Below are 18,280 nucleotides of genomic sequence, written 5' to 3' on the forward strand. Positions count from 1 at the left end.
TTAATTGGCATTATCATTTTACTGGCTTGACAGAGATAAATCGCCCTATTGGGTAAGGCTGCTACTGTGACAGCAAAAGCAGAAGGAAAGACTTTCTCCTTCTCCCTGAAACAGGAGATGACTACCAGTGTATCTTAATAATTAGTGCTGTTATAATTAATCGGGCTATTTGAGAGCCAATCTAACAAACAAATGGAGGGCTTGATTGTTCGGTAATTGACAATTTGTTTCCAGTATGGTATCACTTGCTTCTGCTTGTGCAAAGAAATAAAAAAAATATAAAATTGAGATTACTGGCAGGCTGGGCTTTGGCTGCAGTGAGGACAAGCGACTGTGTGAGAGGGCAAGGAGGGAAGGAGCATTCCCAGACACTGAATGTCCCAGGGACCCATTTGTCTTGAACACACACACACACACACACACACACACACACACACACACGAGTTGTGATTCCTTCTGTTTCCCTGCTTTTCAAACAGTTGCAGCCAGCTGTCACCGCCTGTGTGGGTAGTTTTATGGAAAAAGCAGAGTTTTCAGACCTTGGCCTTTCCATATTGTTTGCACCCTGGTTATATTCCTGGATCTGCTCTCTCCATGGCTGTATTTCTTTCCTCGCCTTCTCTCTCTCTCCCCTTTCTCTCGTGCTCACCCTCTGCTCTACATTGCAGCCATAGGGCGCTCTGAATCCAGCGATCTGTTGCTTGTGGAGCGTTGGATGGCAGCACCCTGTGTGGCCGTGGCAAGGGGTGCGGAGCTGTACCGGGTACCCCAGCACCCGATGATGCTGGTGGGATGCAGATCGGACTGTGCATGGGGGTAGCGTACCCATTCCTGCCTCCAAAGAAAGCACAGCAACCACAACCAGAGGGTGGGCAAAATGCTTTGGGTTTTTTCATTTATTTCCTTTATTTAAGTGAGGGAAGCAAGACATAGATACTTTGAGGGTAAAATCTGTGTATGATGCTATTAGACATTCCCTCTTGATACCTGGATGAGAGCTTTTTTTTTTTCCTTTCTTTCACATGAAGACAAACACCTCCCAGTCCTCAATGCCTCAGTGCTCCCATGGCACATGCTTAACTCGCATGGGCTTCTGAACTCCTGTCGGTGCTGGCCTGGAAGGGGCTTTGTATCACATTAAAAAAGTAGTAAAAATCATGGCTGAGGTGACCCTGCAGGGAACTCCAAACTGTCACAGCTCTCTAGAACTGGCCTTGGCCATCAAATGTTCATGGATGGATTTCCATGCAGGCTGGGGAAAATACTTTTGGGGATGAGTTTCCTCCCTGCAGCAGAATTGTTGCTGTGAAAAGCTCTGTCAAGTGGCAACGCTTCTCCCCCCACCCAGTTTAAATGAGATATGAATAATTGATTTGCCTCCTGAATAATTAATTGGATATTCAATAATGAAAGTAATTGTTTGGTTCATTCCCCCATTGATAATCAAGCTAATCTTCTCCTTCAATATGCGGGCCATACGGCTATGTAAAGTGGTGAGACGGTTTATAGGCTGATAATACAGCTAATGTGCTCGGTGCGAGGTCACCTTGTCCAAATATCTCAGCAACTCCCAGGGCCGCTCTCTGCTGGGTTATCTACTGCACAGCCAAGCTGTGCGCAGCAAAGGTTGCTTCCCCCCCCCCGCCCCCCCCGCCCCCTCGTTTTGATTGCTGAACATCTCCCACCAGGGAGGAGTTGTCTTCTACAGTTTAAACAAAAATCGTCAGACGCCACTTGCTCCAATTAAGGCTTGCAAGGGAGGTTTGCTCTTCCTCTAGTCAATAGTATGCAGATTAAAGAAAGCAAGCTGCTCTCTGAAGGCAGGGGGCTGCTCTCTTCTAGAGGCATTAGAGCTCAGCTCCACAGAGAGGCTCCAGAGCCAGAGCTTTCCTTTTCCACTAACCCTTTAGAAATCAAAATCAAACATAAACACATTAATGCTGGCTTTGCAGCTGCTGCATTTGGCTTTTTTGAGCTTCCAATGTTGCAAGTCAGGGAGGCTGAGCTGACATCTTCGTGGCACGAGGTAGATGTGCTCTCTGGAGAGGAGCTTTGCATTGGCTGTGGAGTTTGGGTGAAATGCGCAGTCCCAGGTTATCCCAGAGGCACTTTGGGGATGTCCTGAGGTCCCCCAGTGCAGAGGGTTTACCAGCATGGGCAGAGTTTCGGTGCCAGATCTGCTAAGGAACAAAAGACCACAAAATCAAGTAACGTGAACAGAGATCCACATTGGTGGGGCCTGAGCCAGGTGTTGGAGGGGTTTTTAATACTTGCACTTACAAACTGTAGCAGCAGACAACCTTGTCTGCATCCTCCGTGTCCCACCAAGCTTGCGATTCCTGCCCACTCCTACTGGGTCTGGGCAGGGCTTAGGGTCCCGACAAATAATGCAAGCTACTGAATGTAGAAGCCACTCGTAGGTGATGCCTGGCCATCCCAGAGCCCAGAGATGCTGGTGCTGACTGGTTTATCCTCATCCCCTGTCACAGGACGTTGCTTGACAGAAAGGGAATCCAGTAAGCTCTGCTGTCAGCTGTATGGGTTTCATCTTGGGCTTGTTTATAATGAAGTAAGGGGCTGAGAGAAGCCTGTCCCCACCGTATCGTGTGTTTAAAGAGCGGTTACACTAATGACAGAGATTATCAACATCACTGTGGGCAGATAAGCAGAAAAAGCATCTTGAGATGCTGTATGCAGTTAGATGAAGGCTGGGACAATCTGGAGAGAGGGGGAGAGGCACTTATGCTGCTCTTGCTCCTGAGATACCTCCTGAGTGACCAGTCTCACCCCCTTGCTGGACTCTGCTGGCTGGTCCATGCCCTGGAGATGCAACTCTCACATGGTCTCAAACTCTGCCCTGAGTTTCTGCTGGGTCTCTCTGTAGCTGCTCTGGATGGAAGTTCCCTATGAATGGAATTTGAAATAGCTTTACAGGGTTATTTTTAGGGCATGGTTAGGAGCTTTTAAGCATCTTTGATTCCATCCTGAGTCCGTGCTCCAAAGGCAGAGTTCAACTGAGGTGGGCACTGCCAGCAAGTACTCTTTCATCCTGGAGCACAGGAGATGCAACCTGCTGTTCAAAAAAACATTTTCTGAGGTTGTACTGAGCAAGGCAGTTCTTGAGGTGTCTGCCTGGAGGACAGGAGATGAAGATGCAGTTTGGGAATATCAAAGCAGTGAGCTCCAGCATTTTATATTTTGCCATTAGCTCTTGAGTCAGAGCGCGCTACACGTGGCTGGTACGTCCTGACACTTTGAGGCTTCAGCCTCTGGGTCCCTTCTCCTGGCAGCAGCAGTGAGTGAAAGCTGCTACCTGGAGACTGATGCACTATTATAAACGTGCATGTAGGAACCATTTAAAACAAGAAAGTAAAGCAGCAAAGTGCTCCTGAAGAAGGATCTGTTTGAGATGACAGTGCAATCCAGGAAGCCCTCCATTGCAAAAGCTACTTGAATTTAGGTGCCTTTCATTTTAACCAGTTTAATTTCTTTACAAGGATTTTCATTTAAAAAAACAGCAGCACTGGCAGGACTCGGAAAGATTCATCTTCAGCCAATTTAACCTGCAACAGATTTATCATTTCATCAGTAATTTAAGCAGACACTTGATTGTGCATTCATTTACATTGCTCGGAGCTGCTTGGTTGTGTGTTACTTGTGGAAAGCATGAGGACGAATCACCAGGAAAGGGGCAATGCCAGGAGTTTCCCTAAGAAACCTCTGCAAAGATGACTTTGTCCGTGGGGAAGGGAAAATGACAGGAGCCCATCAGCTGGGTAAAGGCAATACAACCCAACTTCCTTCAAAGCTCTTTCCCATCATGGGTTAATTCGGTGTGAAGATGGCAGCATCACTCTGCCCTTCCCTTCCTTCTCCAGGCTATTGAGGGGTTTGTGACGAGTTTCCAAGAGCAAAGCTCCCTCGGTGGTTTAATTGATGTGTGGCTGCTGCCTGAAAGGGGAGGGAGGCAGGGGTCTGGGGAGGGAAGGGGAGCCCACAGGGATGCATTGCAGCCCTGCAGGAAGAAATACTGCAGAAAGCCACCCGCCTCCGCCTGGCAATCGCGCTGTTATTTATGCACACACATAAACGGTTTCATGCATCCCACTGAAATCTCTGTTATTTGTCAATGAGATCCCCCCTCCTGCTCTGCCTTAGCTAACATTTACAGTAAATCTGTTACACTGACCATTAAATCTGAAGCTGCCCTGAGCGATAGTTTCAATGGGTGTGTTGACAGCCTGAGTGTTAATAATGATGCAAACACTAACCTGTTTATTGATTTGCTTTTTGTACCCTTCATCCTAGCTCACTCCTTCTCACTCTCGGAGGAGAAATCCTAGAATTAGTAATCAGGTGACAGCTCAGAGCCCTCGTCTGTTCCCAGCAGTGTCATCCAACCCAAACTCCCAGAGATAAATTACAGGTGCCGTATTCTGCCTCTGCCAGCCATTCAATATACTGTTACTCAATGCAAGATGTAGTATTTGTCATTGGTGCCAGCAGACAGGAGAAGAAAAAAAAAAAAAAAAAGAAACATTAACACAGACATGAAAAGCTTTTAACTTTGACAAGAGAAGCATAGGAAAGTTTTAAATTTAGCCTCTCCACTGAAGGCCACTGCCTATCCATTAAAGCAGCTTGTCAAGAGGTGGGTGGGGTGGAATGGAGCGGGGCCCGGGATGCTTAGAAGAAACCTGATGTGATCACGGTGCTTCCTCCTCCTCCTGCCAGGTGGATGTCTGCATACAACAACGCTCGGGAGCACGGAATCGGTGGAGGGCTTGCTGGGTTCCTGCGAACAAATTTGTCTATTCATGAGCCCAAATTCCTTGAAGTTGAGATGGAGATGGGATGGCAGAGGGGAAGCAAAGAGCAGTTTTGATTCACACCCTGGGGGACTGAGCCAGCCCAGGCAGTGGGGGACACAAGGTGAGCAGGGACAGAGCCCCGGGGGCTGGCCCTGTTTGTACCCTGCTGAGAAGCAGCTCGAGTGCCTTTTGCACTTCTTAAATATTGACCCATCTGAGCTAACTGGCAGGGTTCTCCAGATTGTAAAGTACAATGAGAGATGGAGAGAGAGGAGCCAGCAGCTACCTCCTCCAGGGGCTGAGCCCTGCATCGAGTCAGGAGCTGGAGACACTTCCCCTGTGACGGACTCCATGTGACAATCCGCACTGTACACCACAGCCTGACAGATGAGCTACACAGGCTTGTGTAAGAAGAAGCTGGAGTTAAATGAAAGCTAGACTTCATGTTCCCCATCTAGCAATGCTTTTTGACCTATGGTTTTTATGGTCAGGAGAGAAACTTGCCAGTAAATAAGCAGAATTTATAAACCCTGCAAGGGCTCTGATATACTCCCCAGGAGCCAGGGCCCCAAAGGCTTTCAGTGGCATTTATAAGCTTCACTCATTTGTCAGATTTCTTAGTTCCTTTTATTTCTGCTAAGTTTATAAGCTCCGAAAAAGCGGTCTGCAGCGTTTATTAACTGTACCGCAAAGCTGAAGCAAAGCAGCTGATCCAAAGGAAACACAATTCTACCTGTGCCACTTCAACCTGGTTCAAATCAAAGCCCCATGTTCTCTTTATTTTATCCTGTCTTCTAATATGCACACATCACCAAACAGATAGACATATGTTATTTTAGAAAATAAAATTACACCCATGTTAAAAATCCTTGTAGATGCCTTAGATCGTTAGGAGGAAACTGAACCGAACATTCAACAAACCACTAAAAGTGGGAGTTTAAGTCCTAATTATTAGTATCTATGTGAATATGTAATTGTGTCCATAAGGAGAAAATTAAAACCAATAAAGTAATGGCAAATACAATATGTTTTTAAAAATTATATCATGCATGTTTCAATAAGACTAATATTTTTTTTAAATAGGGTCCTTCAGGTCTGTGGAACACAAAGCGTGGGATGCCAGGGGCTAGGGAATTAACTGTGGCAGCCAGTGGTTTGGTGATGAAGTGCTTAGTAGTTTAGTTGTCACATGGAAGTAGCCTCAGGACAGCAGGATCAGCCACTGGTTTTAACATATATAAAATAACTGTGCTCAAATTATGAATCTCAGGGTATTTTAGACTACCTGGTATGTCTGCAGTGATGCTGAGAACAGAGCTGTTTCCACAGTGGAATGGACATATAGATTTGCTCCAGTTATTGGTGTAAAACAAAGCAGTGACAGATTCCTCCTCTTTGCCCCCATTTCAATAAACATGAAAGGTGAAATTCTGTCTCCAAGATTAAGCAAAGTTTTAGCATTAAGGCTTCCCATCCAAGATTTCAGGACCTTTTTTTAAAAAAAAAATAATATTTCAGCATCTTTTTTTCCTCTGCTTTTTACTTTTCCTTGTAATATGATAATCTGCTAAATTTTGGGACCTTCATCACATCTCCAAAACTGTAGAGTTGATCACATTGGTAAGGACTGGGCAGCTGTGAAGGAGAATTTAGCATTTCAAGTTTCATTAAACACGCAGGCGTGCTTGGACCCCAGCTTTTGAACAGGGATGAGAGCTAAAGCCCGTGACCTGTGGGACCTGCATTGGTCACTGCAGGGGCTGTTGAGTTCTCAGGTTGGTACCGAGAAGTACGTGAATTTAGCAGAACAGAGACAAAGGAATAAGAAACTGTCCAAGAGCTGGGGTTTGTGTGTGCTTGAAGGGGTGATGAAATAACAAGGGTATTTGTAGACAGAAGTACTAAAAGTGGGAAAAGCACAGAAATAAAAGCAGCCCAAGAGGAACAGAAAGCACATGAAATTAGCGGAAAGGAGAACAAAGCCTCATCCTGTGAGACACAGGAGAAGGCCAATCTTAAATAATTATAGTAACAGTTTAACTTTAAAATCAGGATGTATATTTGTCATGGTTCCTCTAACTGTGCAAATCTCTCCTCCTCCCTTTCTTTCACAGATTTCCCAAACAACTCACAGTCCTTCCCTTCCTTTATTTATCTGGGTTCATATTTCATGGCTTCTGTTTACTGTATTCCCATCGTGATTTATGGCCAAAGAGAAACATTGCATCCAGGTGATGATCCAGTCCATTATCTCTACGGAGATGCTGACCACTGCAGGGGAGCACAGACACTTGTTGTACCATATGATGGAGAACAAACAGAAAAAGGGGGCTTCCAGGTTACGAGGGAAAAGCACAATTCTTGTAATTTGGATGGCTGGATGCAAAGAAAAAAATATCCTTTCTCCTACTATTCCTCTTCCTGAATGGGCTTTGATACTGAAAAAAAAAAAAAAAAAAAAAAGCCTCGGGAGACCAAATACATTCAATGTACTAACACACAGCTACCTTAGCTAAAATGACCCATTTTAAATGCATGCTACAACACGGTAAATCTCCCTGTCTCGATACCACCCTTGGCTGGCCTGGAATACTCCACTTTTTCCTTCCAGTTTTCTGCTTTGCCATTAATAAATCAAGACTTCTTTGCCCTGCTCTGCACCTTCACAGCTTTTGCAGATCATTAATGCCAAGACAGGGCTGTTAATCTCTTGGTCCCAAGGTGCATCGCCCCACTTGCAGACAGAGAGGCTGGGACACAGATGGGACCATGCCCCTGGTCACAGAGCAGGGGGATGCACCCTGGGGCTGCATCACCTCCCAGGCATGTCTCCATGGGACCTGGCATGGCCATCCTGCACTGACAGCAGTCATCGTAAGTGGATGGTGGAGCTTGGGATAAATCCCAGTGCGAGATGTCCCTGCTGCAAGCCCCGTGCTCAGCTCTGTAGCACTTTTGCTGCCTGTGCCCTACTTTAGCAGTGGCTTTGCAAAGGAGCATGCCCTTCTTTGATGTTATTGAGGTCTTACTCCCATTGCTTGGATTTCTTACCCAATTCAGCCCTTCTGTCCTTAGTGGTATGTAGAAGAGGCTAGCACCCTTGCTTTATTTTTCAGGTCTCTGCCCGTCTCTGATGGGCAGGAACAATGCCTGGCAATGAAAGGCAATTTCTCCTAACCCAGTGGGCGAGCGCAGCGTGGTAAGAGCTCTTTTAAACAACAACAAAAAAATCCAATAACTTCCATATAAATTGTCCAGGAGAGAAAACTTTGTGTTTTTGACATTTGTAGCTGTTTCAGCATTTTTCCGTGGAAGATGAAAAACTTTTGCATTGAGCAAAACACAGATTTATGATCAATAAAGTGAAGTTTAACAGTTTATAGGGGCCATACATTCTTTTTTTAAAAAACTGATATTAAAAACTATTTTTCCCTCTGTGAGAAACCCTCTCCCGTGTCAGTCAGAGTTTCAGCATGGTAAAGCAGCTAGCAGAGCATTGTGGCTAGTCACTGGATGGGCTTCCCTGCAGGACAAGTTGCCAGCCAAGCCAGCCCTCTCTTACCATCACGGAGTCATGTGCAATAACACTCCCAGATGCCCATTGAGACCCGGGTATGGACCTTGAGGTCGGAGGCTGGGCTGGCCCTGTGTTTTAGAGACTTTGAGAGGAGAAGGTTGCTGCAGGTCCCTTTCTGGACCATAACACAAAACCATTCCTAATAACCCTCCAACAAGGCTCTGCAAATCTTACTGTAGCAGAAGATGCAGGCAGAGAGCAAGCACCTGCCAGACAAATTACTGATGGGTACAAGTTGTCTCAGAACTGGTTCTGAGTATTGGATATGTGTGAAATTTTATTGACACTGCCTTGTGTTGGGCTGCGAGTGGTCAGGGAGTGCTGGGCATGACTTCTTCCCATCTCAGCTCTGATCTGCAGGAGCATTGAGCACTCACATCTTGCAGTTCTGGTTATTTCCCCCTTGACATTACCTCTCACCAGAGGATGCCCACCTCTGAAAACGTTGTGCTTTCCACGTCAACAAATGTGCCAGGAGCTGTTGCAGGGATGCTTAACACACTAAAACCAGAAAAGAATTATTATCCAAAAAACAAACAGCAGCGACTGGTTGTTTTATTTCTCCTACCAGAAAATCACATCTACAGACTTTCTGATAAAAGTTACCTGAACTCAGTTTTTACATTAGATCTAAGATGTAATTTTGAGTATAAAATTACTGAATATAGGGCCAATTCTGCGGCTATTCAAACCATTAAGAACTCTCCCTTGATTAGATTTATTGTAGAGCCAGTGAGGTGAGAGAGCTCTTGGTTTATGCTCCCGTTTCCCCGATCATGCAGTCTCTGGGCTTCCTACACACGATGGAAGTGGAAGCACTACTATTGCCTTTATCTCTTCAATATGTTCCTTTTTGTTAAAGGGCTATCTCAACACAAGATCTACAGCAAAAAATAGGAAAGTTTCCATTACCTGACAAGGCAGGGATTTCACTTTTTTTTTTTTTTTCCCCTACAAAGCATCTGGCGAAGCCAATAAATTTGTCAAGGAGATAAGTTGGACTAAATAATCCCCGAGGTCTGCACAAAGGACAGCGTGGCAGCGTATTCACACCAGTCGGGCCCCCTTCTTCCCATGATACGCCTTAAAATTTATCACCTGATTGTGAGCTTTAACAGCGTAAATCCCTGGTGAATTGATGGGAGAAGAGAACCTGGCTGAGGTTTATATGGTGGGTCTTAAACCCTTAAACGCTGCTGGCAGCGCACGTTCTCCATAAAGCCGTGCCTTTGGTAATTTACACGTGGGGAGCTTGGCCATGTTTCCTCTGGGGAAAATTGGGTTGAAATAAGTGGGAGCTGAGAGCTGAGCAGTGGCACTTGAGAAGGCCGACAGTGTGCCATGATTTCTGCGGAGTGTATGGCCATTTTCGCTTGATTAAATAAACTTGGCTCTTGGAAGATCGGAAAAGTGGGGTTTAGAGAGTTCTGTCTGAAAGCTTGCAAGTTTTTCCATTTCTTCTGAAAATAAATTTATACTCAGAAAATTAAAGGATCTACAAAATGATATTTTCTGAAGCAAATACTGGCATTATGAGCATCTTAAGCACTTGCACTGCATATCTGTGCTAAACTGCATGTCCTGACTGACAAAGCTGTCTCCTGCTAAAAGCAACTGTTATAAAATTATGACTAGCGCATATATAATGTTTGTGTTTAACAAGATGACAGAAATGCCACCTTAGTAAAAACTGATTATGGTTACAGCTGAACAATTCACATCATGCAAGATTTATAATATTAAGGTTATGCAATCATCTAATCGGAGAGACAAGCCTTGAGTAATAATATGAAATGCATGTACTTCAATCTGCAACAGTAGATTCATTGCTGTTTTCTTATTAGCTCATGCTAGCATTAGGGCTGCATTATCCATTTTACCATAGTCTAATTCAGCATTTCCATCTGAAAACATATGCACAATAAGTGATCTATGCCAAACAATGAAATGCAGACAAAGCCATTTGAGTGACTTCACGGCTATAAAAACATTCATAATCTGTATGTCTTTCGGCAATTCTCAGTACTTTGTACTTCATTTCTTTGCATGAAAAGTTTTCCCAGAATAAAGAAAAATATAGACATTGCCCCTTTTCTTCCCTAGAGAACAATACTTCGGGGCTGACCCAGAGCAGGAATCCAGCCCATGAATTTCTCATTTGGCAGGTGGGATATTGGAGCATCTCATTAGTGCTATGGCAGCTCTCTGGGAGGGGACAGGTGTAACTTCAGCTAGTAGAGAATAACTTGAAACTTGCATTTTCCAGCCCAGTTAAAATTGCTAATATTTAATCTGAAAGGGAATCTCTGTTGTTTCTTAGAAATTAAACATTTCAGATATTTTCTAAACACCAGATATTTTAATCTGACAAAGAATAGCAACATATATACGTATGGCAATATAGATAGAAACTCTAATTGGTTAATTACTGTACAGGGAAGTCATAGTGTACTTCAGGTTAAAAATATACTATTTCAGGGGCTGATGAGTTCAGGCATCATATTTCAAAGGCACATATAAAAGTTGACAAGTGTTTATAATGCAATAATCAAACTAATTGACTGAGATCTCTGATTAAAATGAGACTTTTCATGCAAAGCTCAGACTGATATACCCTCTTAACTGCATGCAGAGGGCTGAGTTTATCTTCTGTAGCCTGTGCAGGCTTTGATCCTGCGAGGCACTGGGGTCTTGGGGCACCAGGCAGCTCTGGGATGACTGGGGACCTTACTGAACCAAAACCTTCAGGTAATTAGTTGTTCAGATCCCTGTACATGTGGGTGAATACATCAGACTTCTGCAACAATCACAGTTCCCAGGGAAAAAAACCCAACCCAACAACAAAATGGTATTTCAAAGGTAAACAGAAGGCATTTGTGTCCTGGAGTCTGATTTATTATGCATGTTACATATAGCTGTCATTAAATGAACAAGCTAACATGCAACTATTCATCACGGGGGCAGAAATGAACAGGCTATTCTCTGCTTGCCTGGAATTGTTCATATTCTGAAAACTAAGAGCAGTGTCTAGGAAAGGAAAGAATGACTAAAATGCTGTAAGAGATTTGATTTATTCTTTTCAGGCATTACCTCTCTATGTTCTCTGTGCCCCTGAGTATTATTCAAGTCAATCGATCTTAGAAACTGTTTCTAGCAATCCCCATTTTCCCCAAAACTCCTTGCTAAAGACCTTAATCTGCCTTCTTTTGTTGTTATTGTCATTAAAATAGACTGAAATCAGTCTGTAATTTTTGTTTTACTTTGAAGGTGCTGTTTTGATCCAAAGAGACCTATTCATCTTCTCATTGGTATTACCAGCATTTCAGTTATGAGTCTGCATATGGTAAGCTGTAATATCCTTTCAAATTCCAGCTAAAGGAATTCTCAGCTTGTGGTTTAGTTACATGCAAAACAAAAAATAAGCGATGCTGCCTGACCGAAACAGGTTTCTCCGTGCTGATTCAGGGAGATGACTCGATATACTCAATTTTTTCTTAGCAACAATTAATTGCTGAAGAAAACCAGGCATAATTTTAATTAATGAATAAACAGAATTATGAACTACTTATGGACACAGTCACATGATTTAACAAACTAGAAAAAATTACTAGTACAACGCCGAAACTGCAAAATTGTTGTTTCAATAGAAAATTGGATTTTAGTTAAACTGTACCTTTCATAATAAGGCTCCCTTGTCACAGATATATGTGGTTTTCCTCACCAAAATATGGAATGCTTTGGGCTGAAATGAAACAAAATCTTTTGGTTTTCAGGAGAAAATATGTTCACTACTTTAGGCTGCAAATTTTATTGTGAAAACTGAACATAGCCAGGGCTTTTCCTATGTCCAAGTTCCCAGCCCCGGCTGTCAGTTCACTTACCACTCAGTTGTGCAATTTTAAAAAAATATTCTTTCTGTAATGAGACTGGGACCTGTGCAGGCACTGCCACCAACTTTCTATCTGCATCATATTTGCAGGTAAAAACTTGCTAGCAGTGTTTGCCCAGCCAAGGGGGACGGGGGACCTCCCACCCCACGCCAGCAGGACAGGACCATGTCCCAGCAGGTCCCTCCATGGACTTCATTCCATCCCAGCTTCTCCAGCAGATCCCTGGAGCAGCACAGCTCAGATCAGCACAAGGATGATGGGGAAACCTACCCTTTCTAGGCAGGTTCCTCCAAAAAAAAGGAGAGTTTTCAGTGCCAGCAGCCAGTGAGGGGAGGGGGTGCATGTGGCTCCAAGCACTGCTCAGCCCCACTAATGATTAACTCTGATTTTTCCTGACAACTCTTTCCTACACCCACCCTCAGCTGTTAAGGCTTGGGGTTGTTGTTGGGTTTTTTTTTTCTTCTTTTCCAGCTTGGGGAAGCCAAGGGGGTGTGCCAAAAAACAAAGCGGACACAGGGCACGCCATCCCTCAGCAGAGGAGATGAAAAGGCACCGTTATTTGACAATAAGAGTGTGTGGGTGTCGCTCATCAAACCCGCTGACACGCGGTGCTGAGCTGCACAAAATACGGGCTGGGGGGGCTTGGCAAAGATAAAAGCAGCCGTGGCCCTGAGGGCCCCGCTTTCTGCTCTGCTGCCATGGCCGATGAACGAAGGGCAGGTGAGGCACGGGCACAGGTACCTTCCTGCACTGCGGCACTGAGTTTTGCTCATCTTTTCTGCTTCGCCTTGGAGTTACCATCAGGGAAAGAAGGGTCCCAGGCACCACTTGGCATCAGCTCTGGCCACTCCACCCAAACCTTTCGGACCTCCCCAGATGTGCCCTTCAAAGAGGAATCTCTGCTGTGCCTTCTTTAAAATAGAGAAGTTTTCAATTGCTGGGTTTTGGCAGTGCAACTCCTTCGTTTCACTATGGTTTCCCCAGATGATTTACAACATAGACCTGGCACCTTAGCCTACATAGGCAAGAACACACGCATGTGGAGGAAGGTGAGGCACCTAGATTTAATTGCAATTAGGGCCTTCCCTGCAGCTTCACAGACATTTCCTGGCTGTGCATGTGCACACACATGTACACAAAGACGTCCCAGAAACAGCAGCAGAGGATGAGACCACACTGGAATTGTTTAGGTGCAACAAAAATAATAAGAAGAAGAAAGCAAAGTGTTTTGTGTGGGGAAGAAAAGGTCAGGATGCTGACTAACAGACTGTTTTAGGACAAAACTGATGCCATTATGAGTGGGTTTCACCCTCCCTTATTCCATTCCCTCCTTTCATCCACTCCTACCTAACTACAAAATAACCTGCAATCCAATTAGTGCTGAGTGTGTACGAAGCAATCACATTTAATAAACATTGCTGGTAGGTTTTAAAAAATACAGTCTTGGCCATGACCTTTTCTTAATTTTCTTGGATGTAATCTGAAATTCTGCTCCTTTTATTTACACTTGCAGTTTAATTGGAAGCAGTTGTTTTACCGTAGCCTACCTGCTTGTAAGCATGTGTGGGAATGCACACCCGCACGGAGCTCTTGCACAATTTCCCTGTTATCCCCAGGAGCTGCCATCCTGAACTTCTTTCATGCACTCCCTCAGCAGATTAATGATGACAGAGTCAGTGTCTGCCTGTGTGAATAACATGCCCTGGTAACAAATCAGGAGCACGGAGTCAGATTTGTGCCTTTTAAATGGTTTTGGGACGGTAGCATGTAGCTTTTTTTTTTTTTCCAGTTTAAGTTCTGATTGGTTCTTCTTCCACAGCCATCACTTCATTTCATTGAAGAAGGTGCCATAGAAAGCTCTCTACCCACTGCAAAGAGGAGTGATCCCCTCTGAGCCCTCTTTTTGATTCTTTGAGAGTAAACAAAGCAGAAAAGACCTGACAGAAGCAGCATGAACAATAAGCTGCGTTTTGCAGAATCAATGGTGGAAACAGGAAGTTTTTGGCTTGGGTGAGAGGTAGAGGAAGAGAGAAGCGGGCTTTGGGGAGGGGCCAGAGAGAGGATTTTGTCTGGAGTCTTAAAGAGATGGAAAACAGAACTAAACATCACATCCTGACTCGCTGAGTCCAGTGATTAAATCCATCATGTTTGGGGACATTTTGATTCTGCCACCTTGAGGAGACACAGACCCATACCAAGTGTTAGATATGAGGGCGGGCAGGTCATAAAGAGCTCCAACGAGCACCCCAGTACTTTGGTTGCTCCATACCCCCATCACACCAGTGCTGTGTGAGACTCATAACGACCCCTGAGCACACTGTGCAGATCAGAAAAGGGAGAAGGCTGGTGGCACTGAGGAACTGCGTGGCAGTCTACTAGACTTACACCCATGTTTTCCACATTTGGGGAAAGCACCTGCCATTCATGAAAGCTTCTAGGTGAAAATTTAGGATACCTCTGAGTGAATGATTCAATGAATTCTTTGTAGAGCACCAGGTAAGACCAATGCCCTAAATGTCCTGCTTGTTTTCCCACTTTCCTGAATATCATTGTAGCTCCAGGTTATGCTGCAAAAGTGTGGCAAAGTAGTGTAAGAAGTATGTGTAAGAAGTAAGTAAAAAGTGTAAGAAGTAAGAAGTGTAAGAAGTAAGTAAAAAGTGGCAAAAGTAGTGTAAGAAATTCTCACCTTCTGCTCATCCCCCCTGCCCCCATCTCTCAGATTGCTTCTCCTTTCATCTGCCCGAGGTTAAAAATAACTGCCTTTCACCCACAAAAAAGACCCAACACAGGCAGAGGTTGGCAAGACTTGCTGAACCTGGCTCCTCTACCAGCGGCAGCATGGCACGGACCCACAGGCTCCTCATCTCCCATCGCCCCGGTGCCAGGCGTCCCCTATCCCCTAAAATGTGCCTGAGGTGGCTTTGAGGTTTGCCCACTGCCTGCAGCACTGCCCTCCATCCAGACTGACCAGCGAGGAGAGCACGTGGGACCGTTCAAGAGCTGGTGGTTTCATTTGCATATGAGAAGCCAAAATAAGCAAATAAAACCTGCCACACAAAATGAACCAGAATTGGAATTGGCTAAACACTTCCCCATGAAATGGATTGTAGAAGTGGCTCTTGAACTCTTCAGTGGAAAGACAGATTCATTTTCAATGGAGTTTGATCTTGCTCTTCAGCTTCATTTGTAAGACCAATTACAGAGCATTTTGTACAACAATTACGGGCATTAAAACCACTCTGTTCCATTTGATGAATTTTAATAGTAATTGAACAGAAGAACCCATCAACTGAAAGATTGTCCAATCAAGTATTGCCCACACACTGAACTGTAATTTCCACTCCACAAATGTGTAATGCCATTTGAAACTACCAAAATGTCCTCTCCCCACCAACACCCAAGCAGATTCTTGAGGATTTGTTCCAAAACAAGTTTATTTCTTGTGGCTTTAAGTACACAGGAAACACATTGACCATGGTCCTGCGGTAATTCCCGTGTACAACTTTGTTCTGCAACTTTCCCTGGAGCTCATTCTTGGATGGGGCATTCCTGGTGACCACAGGTGTTTCCTGGAAAGCACCCTACAAATCACCCTGCAAATGCCCCGCTTTGTGAAGAAAGGCGGTTTTGGAGGATGCCCTCTAAGGGACTTTGCAAGAGGTTGTAAGAGCTGGATGGCTGCTTTGAGTCATTGTAGGAAGGAGATGGAGTCCATCACCTGGACTCTGTATCTGGCACTTACATCTGAGTTCAGTTCAGCTTCTTCCCTTGCAAAAAAAAGAATATGCAGAATGGTGGGTTGAAGAAATACCTATAGGTCTGGAACAGAAAATTTGGTTATGAAGACAGGCCCCTCATAGCCACTGGAGAATGGACATTTGGGCTAGAAGAGCCCAGATATAACCCTCTCACGCGGTTGCCACAAGCCCTGAAGAGCCTGTAACTCATGTTACCAGTGCAAAAGCCACAAAAGCAATGCAGTATGGCAGAGCAAAGAAGAGATCAAAGGCGTCACCAGTGTCCTGGGTCTCTAAAGAATGCTAATGCATTTCTTAATCCCTGTTGTGAACATTTTGTTGTTATTTTTTTTCCTACTAAACTTGCTCTTTCTGTCTGGGGTTGGCCTGCGCCGTACTGAAAATTCCTCGAGGGCAGTTGTGTTCTTCATTGGATTTGCTGGAAATTAGAAGAACAAAAGAACTATTTTGATGAACTTGCTCTCAATGGGCTTTCCAAGTTAGCTTGGGAAACAAAAAAGAGATTGCTATAGTTTAGATCAGTGGGAGAGAAGTGTCCAACTGTCAGAGCCTTCCTTTGAAGTGGGTTTCTCCTTGCCAGTGGTTGCTCCAACTTTAAGTTCAATTTAAAGACAAAAGATGAAGTCTTGGCCTTACTGAAGTCAGTGAGTTTTATCACTGACAACTCAGAGGCCAGGATTTCAGCCAAGATGTTTGTACAGGCACTAACTTTAGCATCTGTTGAGAGCCACATGAAATATTTATGTTGAGGAGTGAAACTGTATTGTTTTCTTGCATCTCATTCTGGGCATAAAAATGACCCCGTCTCACTGGAAAATCACCATTCTTCTTGAAAAGACCATCGTTTCAGTTGAGGGATATCTTAACCCAGTGTGATTAAATTAAAAGTTACAATGTGTGATTTAAAAACAATCACTATAAATTTTCTTCATGGGATATATCTCCTTTTTTCCTGTTGGTTTTCATTTTGGTTTAGAACAGGGAAAAAATGACCAGTGGAGGTTTTCCTATGAATGCGAAGATCTATCTTGTCATCTTGTCCTCACCTACAATTTCAATCTACGGTTCCTTATATTTAAAAATATTTGAAAAATCCTGCCTTTGAAAGCCCATGAATGCATATTCTACTGAAAGTACTGGAGGTTATGTATTCCTGTATGTTGTGCAAGTCAATTAGTTAATGGGTGCGAAGTTCTACATAAAAAGCTGCACATTATTAAAGGATCTGCAGAGGAACCTCAGTCTGGGGACAAACCTATCCAAGCTTCTGAAACGTGGGCAAACACAAATCTGGCATAAATCAATTTATTTCAGGGTTTCTTCCCCTCTTTTCTCCCAGACGGAGACTATATCCAAACAAGAGAGATGTGGGGAGAGGATAAAGGTGGCAAGGGTCCGGGGATACATAAATAGGGAGATGCTCACCAGGATTCATTTGAAAAAAATCATGCAAATAAAAGGCCAGATAATTTTTTTCCCTACTCATCTCTTGGTCCCCTCCCCCTTTCAAGTATCATCTCTTATTTGTTTCATTTTATGCATTTTAATGTTTCAGTCACCGGCTGCTATGTTGGGTTTTTTCACCCTTCGCACACTATCACATACTGCCTGCCTTTTTTTGACCACACTCTGTTGTAATAATAATAATAAAAAACTGGGCCTGATCTTAATTTGTGTAATGTTTTTGTTAAAAAAAATAAAAACTCAACAGCCTAATTAGGAAACCCGTTAAATGGCTGCAATTCAAATATAATTCTATTAAATTCTCCCTGTAAAGTTAATGTTACAGACTTTTTAACAGATGTTTTAATTAGACATTGTTATTAAAGGGAATACTGTAGAAATTAAAAGCAGGCCCTAAATGTGTTAACAAAGACACTTTTCTTGCATGGCATCGATGGTGGCAGAAACATTAGCAAAGAGATTTTGGCAGCAGGTCATGAAAAAAAAAAAAAAAGAAATGTGTTAAGGGAAACAAAATGCACTAAGAGATATGCATTGCTCAGCTACTATGCAATAGGGGTTCATTTCACATCCAGTACCACCTCGGGCCATTGCCTGAGCTGGAAAAGAGGTGGGGAAGATGCTTCAGCACAGTGCTAATGGTACCACGTGAGGAGCACCGTTACCAGCACAGGCACTAATCGGGAAGGGGGAACTGGTGGCAAGACACTTGCAGCTTCAAGGGTTTCCAGGGAAGCATCAGTGTTGCCAGTTTTTGAGGTTTCCTCTGCTGCCTCTGTG

This window comes from Falco peregrinus, chromosome 9, assembly GCF_023634155.1.
Source record: "Falco peregrinus isolate bFalPer1 chromosome 9, bFalPer1.pri, whole genome shotgun sequence".
In the NCBI taxonomy this organism is placed as follows: domain Eukaryota; kingdom Metazoa; phylum Chordata; class Aves; order Falconiformes; family Falconidae; genus Falco; species Falco peregrinus.